The following is a 10,488-nucleotide window of genomic DNA, read 5'->3' on the forward strand; positions in this document are numbered from 1 at the left end:
GCACTCAACAGATAGTCTGGTATGAACATTATTTTTCAACATAATTTTTATATTTTCCGCCATAATTGATGATTATTCAGAGTAGACTATACCTAAGAGCTTATTATTAATTCAATAATTGCTATTTCTGATTACGCTACATGTGGAAGCCTAGCTTCAAGTTTTTTCTTGAAACCAGATGTCGCAATCCTGTTTCGATTTGAACCGTTTTTTTTCTTGCTTTTTTGCTGATTATTTATATAATTTTCAACCGCTGCTAATCTGTGCATTAAATGAGTTTAACTTGACGGTTAAAAATTACAAATTAATGCAGAAAACTAATAGATTATTTGTTAATTTTGTTTTTAGCGCAATTGTAACAAAGCGATGTCACCTTGTCAATATGATAGTATTTTTATTCATTGCGTATTTTAATTTCCTTACCTTATGCACAGCAACATTTATAACAGTTACTCCAATATCCGCAAGGTTAGTTATTGCTCTATAAAATTTGATTTTGATTCGAATTTTCTGTGTTGTAACTATCTTTCGGCATCCTCCAATTTAATTTCAACTTTTCGTTCCCATAGAAAAAAATCAGTAATCTTTATAGAAATGAATTATAATCTGTGCTTCCCAAGAAATGTGAATTTAATTTCTCTTCAACTGTTTGTCATCAATTTTTTTTGCTTGTATTTTTTCGACATACAAAAAGAAACAAGCGATAAATTCAAAAAAACTAAATAGTTATCTAGTAAATTTTTGAGGTCAATAAATCACTCTTTAACCTAGAATGTTAAATTTCGAACTTCAATTGATTCAAACAAAAATCAATTTCAACTGCAATATTCAAAAATCAGTCAGGGTCTTCCGCATTGGACTTTGCAATTGAATTTACTATTAAAAATCAATTTTTTGGCGTCTACCGTTGACCAATTTGAGCAAAAATTTTCCTCGTTTTAAAACTTGGTTTCAATTGAATAACTAAATACTTTTTAAACGATAATTTTTCGGTGACTAACTTTATCCGTTTAGTTGGTCCTTAAATTGCCGCCACTTTTTTTTAAGTAAGTTTAGTTGGCTATCCATAGACGGGTCTCTATTATTCAAACCAACTAAAATAACTAAAATAGCATCTTATATTTTTGACCCTAACTATAACGCAAACTTTCAACCAAGTGCGTCAATTTTTACTCCAATCGCACCGCGAGACACTCCTGCTCAAGGAATTAGGCCACTCAGGGAACAAAATTCTACGCAAAATTCCAACCATAAAAATAATTCGCCAAAAACTGACCGCGACCTTAACAGTATTAGAAGTGGAATATGCGTCAGATTTGGACAGCTATTAGAACCAAACATCGCTCTAATGTCATCATAACCAAAATATACCTAAACCGCAACCCTTTGAACTGTTAGTAATGTTACAAGTACACATTGAAACATTGAATAATAAATATTTCTATTTATTGAGAAATGGGAATGGTGGTGCACCATCACATTTTACCCTTCAATGTTCATTTGCTTTCTAACCGTTAACTCGTTTTTCTTGGATCATTTAAATCTTCATGTTTTCATCAAAATGTTCCAACTTAATTAACACTTTTTGTTCATGCCTTCAATTTGTGATAACTCTTCGTTCATACCTGCTCCTAATAATCTTGGTTGTTCACAATTAATCCGGTTGTCTGGAATAGAATTCTTTTTTGCAGTTTCCTTCTTATTTTAATTGTCTAACTCATATTCTGATATGACTTTCAGTGCCTTTTCTAATCAGAGCTACTTGCTGAATGTATCGCAAAGTCAACCAGTAAAATAGAATTAAATCTTTGCTCCTTGAAACAAAAGCAAACGCAAATAATATTGTAAAAAAGCAAACGTAAAAATAACGTAATTTAGCTGATCCTCAAAATGCTGCCACGTTCTTTGTAAGTAATTTTAGTTTAGTACCGGTAGACGGGTTTCTTCTTTTCAAAACAATTACAATAGCATCTCATATTTTTGCCCCTATATATATCACGCAAATTTTCAACCAAGTTCGTCAATTTTTACCCCAATCGTACCACGAAACACTCCTGTTCAAGAATTAACCCACTCCCGGAGAAAAAATCCACGCAACATTGAAAAGGTTTTAATCACGAAAAATGGACTATTCTTGCGTGGCAAATTTGCAGCAGTCGTACAAAGCTAACTTTTGCCAAACACTGACCGCGACCTTAACAGTATTAGAAGAATATTTGTCAGATTGGGACAACTATTAAAATCAAATATCGCTTTAATGTCATCATGATCAACAAAAATCTAAACCGCATTTGAACTATTAGTAATGCTACAAGTACATATTGAAACATTCAAAAACAAATATGTCTTTTTTTAAAGAAGGGAATGGTTGGGTACATTAACATTGGTAACTTTCAATGATTATTTGCATAATAAAAGTTAAAATTTTTTCTTAGATATTTAAATTTTTATTCTTTCATCAAACAATTTTGATTTACTTCACACTTTTAGGTCAAGCCTTTAGCTTCTGACAATTCCTCGTTCATAGCTGGCTGCTCGTGAACAATTTTGTTCTTCACCATTAATCAAGCTGCCTGGAAAAACAATACCAAGTTGCAGTTTCAACCTATGTCTTATTTTACTTTTTTTGTCTTTTTATCGGAGTTATGAGCTAAATGTTTCGCGAATCAAGCAGTAAAACAGAATTCAATTATTGCTCCTAAAAACAAAAGCAAACGTAAATATTTAGCGTAAAAAAAAACGTAAATATTTGATCCTCATGTTAATGCCATTTTCTTTGTAAGTAAGTTTAGTTTGCTACCGGTAGACGGGTTTCTTCTTCTCAAAACAATTAAAATAGCATCTCATATTTTTGCCCCTATATATATATCACCCAAATTTTCAACCAATTACGTCATGTTTTCACCCCAATCGTACCACAAAACACTCCTGCTCAAGAATTAAGTCACTCCGGGAGCAAAATTCTACGCAACATTCTAATTATGAAACGGTTTTGTTCTGGAAAAACGAATTAATCTTGAATAGCAAAATTGAACCAGTGCTCCAAAACTATAATTTGCCAAACACTGGCCGCAATCTTAACAGTATTAGAAGTGGAATATGCGTCAGATTTGGACAATTATTGAAACCAAATATTGCTTTATTTTCGTCATAACCAATATATACCTAAACCGCAACCTTTGAACTGTTAGTAATGTTTCAAGTACACATTGAAACATTGAAAAAAAAATATGTCTATTTTTTGAGAAGTAGGAATGGTGCTGCACCATCACATTTTAACCTTCAAGGTTCATTGGCTTTCTAACCGTTAACTCGTTTTTTTTGGATCATTCAAGTTTACAAGTTTTCATCAAACTGTTCCAACTTACTTTAAACTTTTTGTTCATTCCTTCAGTTTGTGATAACTCTTCGTTCATACCTGCTCGTAAACATCTTTTTTGTTCACAAACAATCCGGTTGTCTGGAATAGAATTCTTTTTTGCAGTTTCCTTCTTAATTTAATTGTGTCTAACTCATATTCTGATATGACTTTCTGTACCTTTTCTATTCAAAGCTACTTGCTGAATGTGTCGCAAAGTCAACCAGTGAAATAGAATTCAATCTTTGCTCCTTGAAACAAAAGCGAACGTAAATAAAATTGTAAATAAGCAAACGTAAATAAGCAAACGTAAAAAATAACATAATTAGCTGATCCTCAAAGTGCTGCCACTTTCTTTGTAAGTAATTTTAGTTTCGTACCAGTAGACGGATCTCTTCTTTTCAAACCATTTAAAATAGCATCTCATATTTTTGCCCCTAGATATCACGCAATTTTCAACCAAGTACGTCAATTTTTATCCCAATCAGAGCGCGAAACACTCCAGTTCAACGAATTAGGTCACTCGGGGAGCAAAACTCTACGCGATATTCCAACTATAAAAAGGTTTTAATCTCGAAAAAAAAATTTATCTTGCATGGAAAAATTGCACCAGTGTTAAAAAAGTAAAATTCGCCAAACACTGGCTGCGATCTTAACAATATTAGAAGTGGAATATGCGTCAGATTTTGACAGCTATTAGAACCAAACATCGCTCTAATGTAATCATAACCAAAATATACCTAAACCGCAACCCTTTGAACTGTTAGTAATGTTACAAGTACACATTGAAACATTGAAAAATAAATATTTCTATTTATTGAGAAATTGGAATAGTGGTGCACCATCACATTTTACCCTTCAATGTTCATTTGCTTTCTAACCGTTATATCGTTTTTCTTGGATCATTTATATCTTCATGTTTTCATCAAAATGTTCCAACTTAATTTACACTTTTTGTTCATGCCTTCAGTTTGTGATAACTCTTCGTTCATACCTGCTCCTAAACATCTTGGTTGTTCACAATTAATCCGGTTGTCTGGAATAGAATTCTTTTTTGCAGTTTCCTTCTTAATTTAATTGTGTCTAACTCATATTCTGATATGACTGTCTGTGCCTTTTCTATTCAGAGCTACTTGCTGAATGTGTCGCAAAGTCAACCAGTAAAATAGAATTCAATCTTTGCTCCTTGAAACAAAAGCAAATGTAAATAAAATTGAAAATAAGCAAACGTAAATAAGCGAACGTAAAAAATAACATAATTAGCTGATCCTCAAAGTGCTGCCACTTTCTTTGTAAGTAATTTTATTTTGCTACCAGTAGACGGGTCTCTTCTTTTCAAACCAATTAAAATAGCATCTCATATTTTTGCCCCTAGATATCACGCAATTTTCAACCAAGTACGTCAATTTTTATCCCAATCAGAAAGCGAAACACTCCAGTTCAACGAATTAAGTCACTCGGGGAGCAAAACTCTACGTGATATTCCAACTATGAAAAGGTTTTAATCTCGAAAAATTTTTTTATCTTGCATGGAAAAATTGCACCAGTGTTAAAAAAGTAAAATTCGCCAAACACTGGCTGCGATCTTAACAGTATTAGAAGTGGAATATGCGTCAGATTCAGACAGCTATTACAACCAATTATCGCTTTAATGTCACCATAATCAGTACACACATAAACTGCAACCACTTAAACTTTTAGTAATTTTTTTGCTTTGGTGGTGCGAATCCTGACTGAATGTAATTTTTCATTTGAGAAATTTGGCATTGGAAAAAAAATGAATTACGAAGAAACTGAATTGCGACTGAGAAAAATTATGATTGCGGCACAAAATGAGAAATAAGGATAAATTTTAGAGACATGAATTGAAATTTGAAAAAATGGATTCAGAAATGAAATAAACAATGATTTAAACAAAGACAAAATGGGGCGAATACAATACTATTTCAATTCATTCATTCATTCGGATAATAACTACAAAATAAATAACCTAAATATATATAAAGAAATCCAATATTAGTATCTTGCATTAGACATAGCACGATCACAAAACAAAACAAAACAAAAAAAATGTTTATGAATCCCAACTGTGCAAATTTTGTTGTTGTTTTTAATTTGCATTGTTACTTATTGTGCGGTTCTCAGTTAATTGATGACAAATGTAAACATTGGTTGAGCTCATTTGATAATCTTACAAGGAGGCTCGTTAATGTGCGTTCGTTAATGATGTTTCGACCTGAGCTCATATACATTTTTGACTCATTTGTCAACCAAATGAAGAAATAATTAAAAATAGATGTTTGAGTATAAAGAAATTATTACACACCCAAATGTGTAACTGAAATACATAATGACATGCCTCATTACAGCGCTCACAAGATCTAACGAGATTAATCAGACTACGGGAAAAATAAACAACAAAGTAAGCTAAAAGAAGGAACATATTTTACGGCAAAAATTCGTCATCAAAACATAAAAGCACCTAGTAACAACGTCAAATTACAATCAGAAGAAACCTTAACCACTCAATATTACTTTTTCTTTACTGCAAAGCAGATGCAAAATTACATTAGTGAGACTATGTAATAAATTGACAAAAAGAAGCAATTATGGGGTTAAATTCAAAAATCAACAAATTTTAACCAAATATTTCCAAACGTCATAAAAACCACTAACTTTAAAAAATTAAATTCTAGATAAATTCATTAAAAAGTCAATGCAAAACCAAAAGAATCTGCTTTTGTTTATCCAAAGCCACAGAAACGGAATAAAAATGAAGAAAAATTTTAAACGCAAATTATTGAAGCCATTAAAATCTTGCGCTGTCGTCTGAATATCATGTTTTTATTCCAAGTTTTGATTAAAAAACTATTTCATTTAAAACTGTTGCAAGAATAAGTAGATTCCTTTGGGCTTCAATTGAAAACTTTTAGGATCTGTTATTACGCGAATGTGCTTAAGGGAAAGGAAAAGGAACGCAAATATTGACAACTAACAAAACGATTATGAAAACGCATTTTATTCAACAAACAAAACATCAGTTAGGACCTTATATCAGTATCAACTTTAATATTCGAACAAAAGGGAAGTGGATGGCGAGGATTACATACAAATTGGAAATAGAACAACAAGTTTAAACAAAGTTGGAAAACGAATATTATAATCTTTCAAGCTCTTTGCTATAGTTTACTGCATTTAGGGACTTCATTTTTCAACACTCAGTTAGAGACTCATGAGAACTCTCAGCTCTTTACGAGTACATAAAAAATAAAAAAAACAGGCAACAACAGCAAATAGCAAAAACACTGAGAGACTAAAAATTTGAAATCATTAAAAAACAAACAATTCAATAAACTTTTTTAATTGCAAAACCTTTTAAAAACAATGGAACTCTTTTACCAACATTATGAATTCAAAAACCTACGTTTATGAGCAAATATATTGAAACCAGTACTTTGAAAACCCTTAATGCATAAATAATAACTTAAAGGTTATGCTTCAATGAGGGGATAATAATTTTTGTGTTTCTTGAATCATCAATTTTTCATCACAGAAAGTTGTATGACTATGAAAACAACAACAACAGATGCAGGCAAAAACCAAAAAATCTTTAGAAAAGTGCGAGAAGAGAGAGTTGAAGCCATTAAACCCATACGTTTTTCTCTGCAAACTATATCTATGATCTATTGAAATTCTTCTGCACGCCAATGGGAACTGGCAAAAAGAGGATAATGTGATAAGTTTTCGAAGTTCGCTCCAAAGTTATGAAAAAAATAATCAAAAATTTAAAAAATTGTTATGAAAGGTCGTGGAATCCAAGTCATAAAGACAATAGTTAGAATACAAATTGTTAACCTTAACCAGATTAATTTTGGTTGCAGTAAAATGGAAAGGAGTCCTGTCAATAGCGAGACTGACTTAAATTTCACAGAAACAATTTAAAGATCGGATAACGTTCAAAAAAATTTATCGAAAATTTTTTAAAAGCCTTAACAGCCATTAGGTGGGCACTCAATTTACTACTTAAGTTCTTGTCTTAAGGGAACTTTTTTCATTTTTAGTCAACAAATCTATGTAATAGGACTACAAATTTTTATTAAAATCTCAAAAAGAAGATCAATTTACAAAAAAAAATTACAAAAACTTTTTCAAGCTCTTTGCTATAGCTTACTGCATGTAGTGACTTCATTTTTTCAACGATCAGTTAGAGACTCATGAGACCTCGCAGCTCTTTATGACTACAAAAACAATAAAAAACATGCAAAAAAAGCATTTAGAAAAAGCACTGGGACACAAAAAATTTGAAATCATTAAAAACAAACAATTCAATAAACTTTTTCAATTTCAAATTTTTTTAACAACAATGAAACTCTTTTTCAACATTATGAATTCAAAAACCAACTTTTATGAACAAATATATTTAAATCACGAAATTTTTGAGAAAACCCGTACTGTCAAAGCCATTAAAGCCATCAAATTATTTATTGAAAACCAGTAATCAATAAAAAATAGCTTAACGGTTATGCTTCAATGAGGGAATAATAACTTTTGTTTTTCTTGAATCATCAATGGTTTATCACAGAAAGTCGTATGACTATGAAAACAACAACAACAGATACAGGCAAAAACCAAATTTTCATTAGAAAAGTTCGAGAAGACATTGTTGAAGCCATTAAACTCATACGTTTTTCTCTGCAAACAATATCTATGATCTTTTGAAAATTTTCTCCACGCCAATGGGAACTGGCAAAAATAGGATAATGTGATAAGTTTTCGAAAGGCTCCAAAATTATGAAAACATAATCAAAAATTTAAAAAAATGTTATGAAAAGTCGTGGCATCCAAGTCATAAAAACAATAGTTAGAATATAAAATCGTTAACCAGATTAATTTTGGTTGCAGAAAAATGGAAAGGAGTCCTGTCAATAGTGAGACTGACTTAAAGTTCACAGAAACAATTTAAAGATGTGATAATGTTCAAAAAAAAGTTTCGAAAAAGTTTTTAAAGTCTTAACAGACATTAGGTGTGCGCTCAATTTACTACTTAAGTTCGCTGTTTTGTCTTAAGAAAACTTTTTTCATTTTAATCAACAATACTATGTAATAGGACAACAAACTTTTATTAAAATCTCAAAAAGAAAATCAATTTACAAAAATATTACGAAAACTTTTTCAAGCTCTTTGCTATAGCTTACTGCATGTAGTGACTTCATTTTTTCAACACTCAGTTAGAGACTCATGGGACATCGCAGCTCTTTATGACTACAAAAACAATAAAAAACAGCCCAAAACAGCAATTAGAAAAAGCACTGAGAGATTAAAAATTTGAAATCATTAAAAACAAACAATTCAATAAACTTTTTCATTTTCAAAATTTTTCAACAACAATGAAACTCTTTTTGCAAAATTATGAATACAAAAACCAACATTTATGAGCAAGTATATTTAAATCACAAAATTTTTGAGAAAACCCGTACTGTCAAAGCCAATAAAGCCATCAAATTATTTATTGAAAACCAGTAATCAATAAATAATAGCTTAAAGGTTATGCTCCAATGAGGGGATAATAACTTTTGTTTTTCTTGAATCATCAATGGTTCCACACAGAAAGTCGTATGTCTATGAAAACAATAACAACAGATACACGCAAAAACCAAAAATTCATTAGAAAAGTTCGAGAAGACAGTGTTGAAGCCATTAAACCCATACGTTTTTCTCTGCTAACCATATCTATGATCTATTGAAATTCTTCTCCACGCCAATGGGAACTGGCAAAAATAGGTTAATGTGATAGGTTTTCGAAAAGCTGCAAAATTATGTGAAAAAAAATAATCAAAAATTAAAAAAAGTGTTATGAAAAGTCGTGGCATCCAAGTCATAAAAACAATAGTTAGAATATAAAATCGTTAACCAGAATAATTTTGGTTGCAGTAAATTGGAAAGGAGTCCTGTCAATAGTGAGACTGACTTAAAGTTCACAGAAACAATTTAAAGATCGGATAGTGTTCAAAAAAAATTTTCGAAAAAGTTTTTAAAGTCTTAACAGCCATTAGGTGTGCACTCAATTTACTACTTAAGTTCGCTTTCTTGTCTTAAGGAAATTTTTTCATTTTTAGTCGACAAATCTATGTAATAGGACTACAAATTTTTATTAAACTCTCAAAACGAAAATCAATTTACAAAAAAAAATTACGAAAACACTTTCAAGCTCTTTGCTATAGCTTAATGCATTTAGTGACTTCATTTTTTCAACACTCAGTTAGAGACTCATGAGACCTCTCAGCTCTTTATGACTACAAAAACAAAAAAAAAACAGGCCAAAACAGCAATTAGAAAAAGCATTCAGAGATTAAAAATTTGAAATCCTTAAAAACAATCAATTCAATAAACATTTTCAATTTCAAAATTTTTTATTTAACAACAACGAAACTCTTTTTGCAACATTATGGATTCAAAAACCAACATTTATTAGCAAATATTTTTAAATCTCGAAATTTTTGAAAAAACCCGTACTGTCAAAGCCATTAAAGCCATTAAATTATTTATTGAAAACCAGTAATCAATAAATAATAGCTTAAAGTTTATGCTTCAATGAGGGGATATTAATTTTTGTTTTTCTTGAATCATCAATGGTTCATCACAGAAAGTCGTATGACTATGAAAACAACAACAACAGATACAAGCAAAAACCAAAAATTCATTAAAAAAATTTGAGAAGACAGTGTTGAAGCCGTTAAACCCATACGTTTTTCTCTGCAAACCATATCTATGATCTATTCAAATTTTTCTCCACGCCAATGGGAACTGGCAAAAAAAAGACAATGTGATAAGTTTTCTAAAGGCTCCAAAATTATGAAAACATAATCAAAAATTTTAAAAAATGTTATGAAAAGTCGTGGCATCCAAGTCATAAAGACAATAGTTAGAATATAAAATCGTTAACCAGATTAATTTTGGTTGCAGTAAAATGGAAAGGAGTCCTGTCAATAGTGAGACTGACTTAAAGTTCACAGAAACAATTTAAAGATGTGATAATGTTCAAAAAAAAGTTTCGAAAAAGTTTTTAAAGTCTTAACAGACATTAGGTGTGCACTCAATTTAATACTTAAGTTCGCTGTCTTGTCTTAAGG

Source organism: Convolutriloba macropyga, chromosome 2, assembly GCF_964194025.1.
Source record: "Convolutriloba macropyga chromosome 2, txConMacr16.3, whole genome shotgun sequence".
Classification (NCBI taxonomy): domain Eukaryota; kingdom Metazoa; phylum Xenacoelomorpha; order Acoela; family Convolutidae; genus Convolutriloba; species Convolutriloba macropyga.